This window comes from Sitophilus oryzae, unplaced genomic scaffold, assembly GCF_002938485.1.
Source record: "Sitophilus oryzae breed Bouriz unplaced genomic scaffold, Soryzae_2.0 scaffold_1067_pilon_pilon, whole genome shotgun sequence".
In the NCBI taxonomy this organism is placed as follows: domain Eukaryota; kingdom Metazoa; phylum Arthropoda; class Insecta; order Coleoptera; family Curculionidae; genus Sitophilus; species Sitophilus oryzae.
Genome location: NW_022145690.1, coordinates 1,913,157 through 1,921,922, shown reverse-complemented (window position 1 = coordinate 1,921,922; position 8,766 = coordinate 1,913,157).

The following is an 8,766-nucleotide window of genomic DNA, read 5'->3' as shown; positions in this document are numbered from 1 at the left end:
TTCACCCCTTTAGAATTCGAGTTTCAAAAAATCCCTTCTTATCGAACCTCTACACCCTAAAGTCAATTCGTATTTCCAAAAATCAGATTTTTACGTCAATGGCTTTAAGCAGGATCGTGATTAATCAATGGCCAGATTTTTCAAAACACCTTGTATACATTTTTAAAAACTCTTAAAATATTATTCTGTACATTTTTCAGAATAAATAAATACCTAAATATTGAAACTTAATAACGTACTGAAACATACAGCGCCATAATATCTCGACCTCCGCCCGTTATGCTCGTAACAGGTTGAAAAACAATGTATGTAAAACAACTGATGCGTTATTCTCCAACCTGTTTCGAACTTCCATCGACAATCGATCGATGCAGCAGCATTCCTTTCCCACTCCGATTATCTCGACCGCCACCCTGTTATGCTCGTAACAGGTTGAAAAACAACGCATCTAAAATGACTGCTTCTCCAACCCGTTGCGAGCCTCCATCGAAAATCGACCGATGCAGCAGCGGTCCTTTCCCACTCCTGTTATCTCGACCGCCAGGCGTTATGCCCGCAACTGTTTCAAAAAACCTGCTTCTTTTTTATCCTATTATTTTTAAGCTGTTGTAAACCCAATACGACCATCGACGGTATCGACCGAAGCAGCTACGTTCGCCGTAGCGCATTCGCCACTCCGTTGTCCGTTGTCTCGCCGCCTGTATCGATGGTTGACGAAATAACATGTTTTCCATCCATACTAGTTATTTTTTGGAATTACTTCGAGCAGCATAGAATTTCATGGCGGTGCCGACTTCGTTTTTCGTTTCATGAGCGGCCGATCTCTACGTGTCGTTATTTTATATCTGTTATTTTTTAGAAGTAGTAACGGTTGCGTTATGTTATTTCTAAATAATTGTTATAAAATAACAGATAGTTAAATAACAACCCATCGCTAAAACAGAACACCCTATATATTATTATTCTTCCTAATAGATTTTACAAAATGGCATATACTTATTTTTAATAGTTTCCGATTTATTCCAATTTTTACTATTTTTACCCATATTTTTAATACAATTATAACATCATAGTTGCCATGTAATTAAATAAATAAATAATAAATAAATGCCTTTATTGTCAAAACATTTTTCAATTTGTAGACAAAGGTAAACCAAACTAACAAACAAAGTAAAAAAACAAGGTACACAAACAAACAAACAAAAGATAATACAAAACATTATACAAATAATATTGTCAGTATTGTTTAAAATAAACATTTATAAATGTTTACAATGTCTAAGAACAAAAAAAAAATAAAAGTAATATTCAAACATATTTAGTTAGACATGACAAAAGTAATAACCTTGTCTATATATAATATAGTCTGCCAATGAGGGGTATTGTGAGCTGCTGCCATTGATTGACGTATTCAATTGTTTTCGATCACTTCCGGTTTCACCGGAAATGACTACAACTTTTGAATTTTAATTGGCACCCTCGGTATTTTTTTACTTTATTCGATAGAAAATAACACTCTGAATCGAATGACATATCATATGTCAACTTTTGACATTTTGGCATATGGTTTATTTGAAATTGTAACATGCGGTTCATAACGACAATTTGACTCAAAATACCAAGTTTGAGGTATCAAATTATTCGTAAAAAAATGCTTTTTCCAAATATGCTAATGAAACACACTCGTTCCATTTGAAAAAATTGAGATATGATTAAAAAAACGATTTGAGCATGTTTTAACCGGCCAGAACAAGAGAGTAAAAACATTAGACGATCAAATCTATTTTCCAAGGCTCCTTGATTAAAAATTAGTGTTAAAAACACTATTATATAGTATAGTATTAAAAATACAGCCATGGCCAGGGGCGGATACAGGGATTTATTTTAGGGGGGGGGGGGCTGTGACAAAACTTTTAAGATTTGTCCGTTAACATGATAGTGTGGCCTTTATATAATTATAATTAAAATAATTTATTTAGCGGTAGGCAGAACTTGGATTAATGAGAGCACCGACTTTTCAGAGCGTAAATATATATTATCGTTTACATATAAAAAAACAAATTTAACCAGCTAAAAATAGAAATTAAGGCATCGCACTTTTATGGTAAGGATTATTTCTAAATTCAGTTAACATAAACTCTATTGCCACTTACCTTAATACGTCAACATCCGTCAGCAATACATCAACAGCAAGAACCTGTCGAAGACTTTATTGATCCCCTTGTAGATCTACCCCTTCGATCTTGGTCTCCTTCTTTGGATTGAACCACTCGACCGGTTATCACAGTGTTCTTTTAAATAACTTACTATTTTAGTGAATAGGTGAAATAAAGAAATAAAATGGCGGTTTTTCACAACACCTAACTATATTTAATATAAAGAAATAAATAAATAAAAAAAATAATGAAAAAGATTTAACAACAAAACATTTATAATTAATGTAAAAGAAAGAAATTGAATCAAAAATAATTAATGACAATTAGAGAATTGAAATTAAAACTCAGAGATGATAAAGTTAAAAAAATATACAAAATATTCTTCTTATTAGTCTAATTTAAAATATCTACAATTAGCATACAATTTCAAGTCTCGCAAATATGTTAAAAAAAATATTAACTGAACAATTAAATTTAAATTAGAATTTAATAAAAAGAACAATTGCAAAATAATCACTTATGCAATGACATCTAAATTTTGCTAAAGCCCTTAGAACAAACAGAAAGTCTTAAATCATTAATAAAGAAAAATATTAGAGAAAATCCAAAAACAACAATTAAAATACTTTAAGCATGAATAGTTTAGAATTTCCTAACTTGAGATTTTATTTGAGAAAAACTTACTAAAACAATTAAAAAGACCACTGAATAATAAGATCTACACGGAGTAAATTCGATCGTCTAATTTAAAAGTCATTACCGAACTAATTTTTAAGATGAAAATACTGATGCTGGTACTACCTCGGAAAGGCGTTACTACATTTTCGGCACGCCCCTGTTTGAGGAACCTTCGAATACCCATCCAAATGCATATTTTGCACATTTTTAATTGGCCGAAGGGTCCCTTCCCCGAAAGATCCCTAGACTTCTTTTACCCTTGTTTCTGGTCCTTATCCCTAGAGGGCATCAGCATGTCCTATTTATTAATTAAATGTAATTTTTAAACCCTTCCGTGTAAATCTTACTCTTTTACCAATTTGCTGAATAATATTCATAATCTAAGCCTTAACTAATACAAATGATATCGTGCAATAGGATTACCTTAAAAAAAACCGCCTAGAAATGAACTCTTTATTTCTTCACATTTTTGTCTATTTCTATTTAACTCTAGGAACGGAAAAAAAGATAATCGTATTTCTATCATTTTCAGACGTTCATCTCGTGAACATTTGGATTCTGATTTTAAAACATATATTTAAAACTATTAATTTTCAATGTAAAACCTCTAGCGAGGGGATGATTTAATTTTACTTATTTCCTTAAGCATGCCTACGTACTTTTTCTGCGTTGTTTATTTTGAGATATCCCTAGGGTACACAACTGGTACCACTCTGTCAAATAGAGTTTTGATAATAAGGGATGAATGTTTGTTCTACTTTACCCTCGTTTATGTGACTTTAAATTATTTAGAAGATTGTATTATTTAATTAGTTAGTTTCTCAGGATATATGCGTACTTTTAGAGAGTTTATGTGTCTTGAATATCATTAGATTATTTACTTAGGCCTTTTAAAATTCGTTTGCCTATGTCGACTGATAACTTCGTAAACAGAAATGGTCCCATCTTAGAATAACAAACCAAAAAGATAAAATTTTACAAAGCTTGATTTTATTCTATTACAGACCAAAACAAGAAGTAATGTAGAATGTGCTTTTTAAGGCGCCATTTTTAACCCAAAAGCTTAATATTTAACCCAATTTACAGATTTTAGGGGGGGCCCGGGCCCCATAGGCCCCCCCTCTGTATCCGCCACTGGCTATGGCACTCTAGATTGAAATTTAAAATAAAATTTATTTTTGTGTGACTATGTCAAAAATTGACATATGATATGTCATTCGATTCAGAATGTTATTTTCTATCGAATAAAATAATAAAATATCGAGGGTACCATTTAAAAATGAAAAGTTGTAGTCATTGAAGTGACCGATAACAATTAAATACGTCAATCAATCCCAATTTACCCCATACACTAACATACCAAATCTCGTTGTTTTATCTGAAAAAGTAAAAAAGTTATAGGGGTGAGCCACTTTTGAGACGCACCCGGTATATTATTATATTTTCAAATAGATTCTACCAAAATGCTTAATATTTTATTAAGTTTGTCATAACCTGTTTTAAGTAGGTTTATTCTGAATTTTCTATTTTTACACGTCTCGTTAATTCGTTTAAAATCCATACAGGGTGGCGCCTCTCATACGACGCGGAGGCTCCAAGGAGAACGACAGTTTGTATTGCAATAAAATTTTGTGAACAGCCTAATATGTAGTTAAATTAACTATTTTATTTTATATCAAATTGAAACTTGATCCAAACAGTTATACAGGGTGAGACAAAATTAATATTGATAATTGGTCACATTTTAAAGCAAATTACTCTTTTATTTTAAATGGAACCCAGTATATCATTCCTATATTCAATGGGGAATTCATGTCTCTTTAAAATACTATTAAGGTTGCCTACTCCTTATACAAAAATTTTCCTAGATATTTCCATTTATAATGATTTAGTGTCTGTAGATCTTTATTATTTGATAAAATCTAGGTGGCTGTGATAAATCTGATGTTACTTTAACATAGCTGTCTAGTTAGTCCAACTTTAAAAACTCGTTATCATTTTGTGTCAGTTAAAACAAAAACATGTCTCAGAAATTTGCCGAAAATGCAAACTTATCCTAAATCAAAGAGAATGATTCTATTATATCAGAGAGAAAGATTCTAATATACAGGGTGTCCCAGAAATGAGTGCACATATTTTAAGGGGTGGTAGATCTGGCCAAAAGAAACATATTTTCTCTTTACCATTTTTAAAATAAATTGAAAATAATCGAGTTATTTAACTTTGAAAGTTTAAAAAAAAAATTGCGACATTTTGAGAGCCGCCGGGGAATCTCGTGGATCCCCCGGCGCGGGGGAGAGATCTCGCGGATCTCGGCTTGTTCGCCGCCCGCTGTTGCCACATCGACTAGAAAGACTGAAAAAGTACTTGCAAAATCCCACACCACCTAAGAGGTTCTGCAGAGGTGCGTTACTTTTTTAAGTGGGTGATCGCCAGTAGCCCTACTTTCCACATTCCACAAAATAAACCAAAAGAAGAAAAAAAACTTACCAAACAATAAAAAAAGATATCCCTATAGCAGAGAGATACAACTGCAGAGCTTTCCTTTTTTTTCATTTTACCGCTCTTAAAACTGCACATAACACTACACTTAATAACATCACTTCACTACAATTCTTAACAACACTATGCAAATTTTCAACTGTGGAAATATTTGGCTCCCCCTATTAATTTAGAGCTAAATCGTAAATGGTTTTTAAAGATACATTACAAATTTGCACAAGGGGATCAATGTCCTAGTACATGGGATTTTCTATATTTCCAACGATGATGCACCACCGGTATACCCTTCTCTTCTTGACTGCATGCTATTATAATAATTGTTCAAAATGACGACCTCCATTTCCAAAACATGCTTTCCTTCTTCTGAGCATGAACTTTGTAATCGTTGTTGGGGCGTGCCATGCTGGGGAAGTTATAAAAACCACCCCTTAATTTCTTGCTGGGGTTGCTGTAGTGGCAGGATCTGAGAGTTAAAATTTTTGAATAATAAAATTCCTTTGTAATCAATTAGTCATGTGTTTTTAATGTCTAATTTGTTTAAAATTTGGCCCATCTCCACTTAAATCTAGCTTCTGATGCTGAATTTACAAGGACTATAGTTTGCTTTTGTATGTAAATATTTTTCATTTTTTCATTTTTTTTTTTTTTTTTTTTTTTATTTTAATTTTACGAAGTATACAAACATATACTTTAATTCCTAGACTTAGTTTATTATAAACCTTAATATAGTCGTTTAGATTTCATATATCAAAATCATGCTTTTTAGTGTTCTTACTACACGTTTAACTATGGAAGCCTTCTTTTCTCTGTAAGTGTAGTAATGTCTTACATTATACTTTTTAAAAAGTAGTTGACGTTGCCTTGACAAAAAATTCTTGTTCCCTGGTCTGTTTGGTAAAAAAGCTTAGGGAGAGAAATTCTGCTCCTCAAACTTTCCATGGCTGTGTTACTGTCCTAGTTTTGTTTTTAAGTGTGATGTTTAAACATATTTCGAAAACAACTCCAATTTACAACTGTAAAACATATTTAAAAACCAATAATATTGTCCCTGCGTAAAGTCCTAATTCACAAAGATCGGCTTGGTACAATTCATAATGGCCCTTTATTATAACACGACGTCTTTTAAAATTAATCCTTGCAGGTCGATGTAGCTTCCTGCAATATTCTTTAATTTTTACTAACAGGCTTTTTTGCTGATGTCATAACTAAAATTACACAGTTTTTGGTCTACTAAATATTTGCTTTCTCGCCAAGTTCAATAATTGAAACTAATTTCGTTTAGTAAGGACTAGTATTTCCAGCACCCTCTCTGATGCTATCAAAGCCTCAATCTTTCTACTAACTCGTTAGGATTATCCCAATGCACGTATTCGATTGGCTTATTGGAATATTGCATAAATAATTTTTTCGGTGTGTATTTATCAACACCTTCACCTGATATGTGATGTATTGCTGGTGCAATAACTGTTTTATACTTCTTTAAAGTACTTCCTTGTATCTGTTCTGTTCCTTTATAATATCGTCTATGGGCGTTCGTTTTTAAGACTATTTCCGTGTAGTTTCCTCTTTCTTTCTATCTGAATGGTACCTGTAGGCTTTTTTTAAACAATAACTCATACAAACCAACTGTACCTTTATAACGTTTTCCTTGAACTATAACATCTGAATCGATTATTTTCATTTGCGAATCCCCAATATAAAATTTATCAGATATTTCATCAAACCACCCCAGACTTATGATCAAATTCCTTATTTATATCTTTAATCATTTCCTTAATATACTTTCTTGGTAAAGCATCGTATTGGTCTAAATAGTCTTGAAAAGAAGCTTCATTGATATCTTCATTTCTTGTTCGTTCAAAATTTCTCTGTAAAGTCGTTTCCAATTCTTTTTCTTGATCATCAACATCGTTAATTATTGATTGTTTAATAGCACTGGGTTCGTCATCATCATCATCATCGTCGTCGTTTACACTTTGCATAAAAGATTTTGTTGTAGATTGAAATTGTAAGCGTCTTCTACGTCCTTTTTTACTGTACGATGGTAACGGGGTTATTAGATTAACATTTTCATTATCATGAAAAATTGGGATAAGACGACAATGTTCTTAGAAATTCGTATTTTCAGGTACCATTTTTTAACAATTTTGATGTATTGGCCTCAGATGCGTCAATTTGCTCTCTCAATAGTTTTTAAATGGCTTAGTTATTGGTAAAAAATATCTTCATGTGCTAATTCACCTTGTTTTAATATATCTAGTTTCTGTTTAAACAACTTTTTTCGTTTTCTATATTAGTTTCCTTTTAATTTATTTTTCACTAGTATCCATATTTTGTATCTGTCTTAGATGTACAATTAGGAATGACTAACTTTTAATGAGATGTTGGTTTGGTGGCTATATATATATATACGTTAAAATCCTATACACAGTAATCAAATGACCAGGTCGGTATATATATATATATATATATATATATATATATATATATATATATATATATATATATATATAGTATATATAGCATATATTATATATATATATATATATATATATATATATATGTTGCTATATATATATATATATATATATATATATATATATATATATATATATATATATACATGCAATCCGCCTTTATCAAGACCGAAACGTACCATGCGCCATCATTACGAAGCCCGATTTAGTTTTAGGAAGCCCGATTTCGGGCTTCGTAAAAACCGCTTGTATATATTTAATATAGGCATCAGGAAGGGCATCTCTATCGATAGCCGATTGCTATTATCGGCTTTCATAAAATCTAAATTTATCGCAAATATACACCTCTAGTACCCATGTATATGACCTAGGGGGCGTGTAAGCGCGTAACAGACATATCAAGACTATAAGAAGCCCGCTGTATGTTTATATATTAAGAGTATAAGAAGCCCGCTATATTCGGCAACATCGTACCTTACCTAAACGAAAGATTTTAGATCTTTCTACTTAAGATTATCACTAGAAAATTAATGAAATAGTTTTTTTAGATGTTTTGTTTGTTTATATTGAATTTAAAATAAATTTATTTTAGAAAATTATTTTAAGACTTTTTAATTACATTATTACACCTACGGCAATAAAAAAATAGGAAGAAAAAAAAAAAAAAAAAAATGTTATAATATAATAAATATAAAAACGTAAATATACGTAAATCATATTTATAATATTATTTGTTTTAATATAGGGTGAGCTTCTTACGATAAGTATAGAAACCATTGAAGCAGAGCCTGTTTGGGGGAAAGAATTGTAGTTTTGTGGGGTCATAACTATGCGCTTTTCAGATTTTTTTCAGATTTTTCAGATTAGGTTCATGGTTTTTTGAGGATATTTTCTGAAAAATACTTGTTTTAAATTATCCCTAATTCCATAATTCATTTTAGGATTAAAGTTTT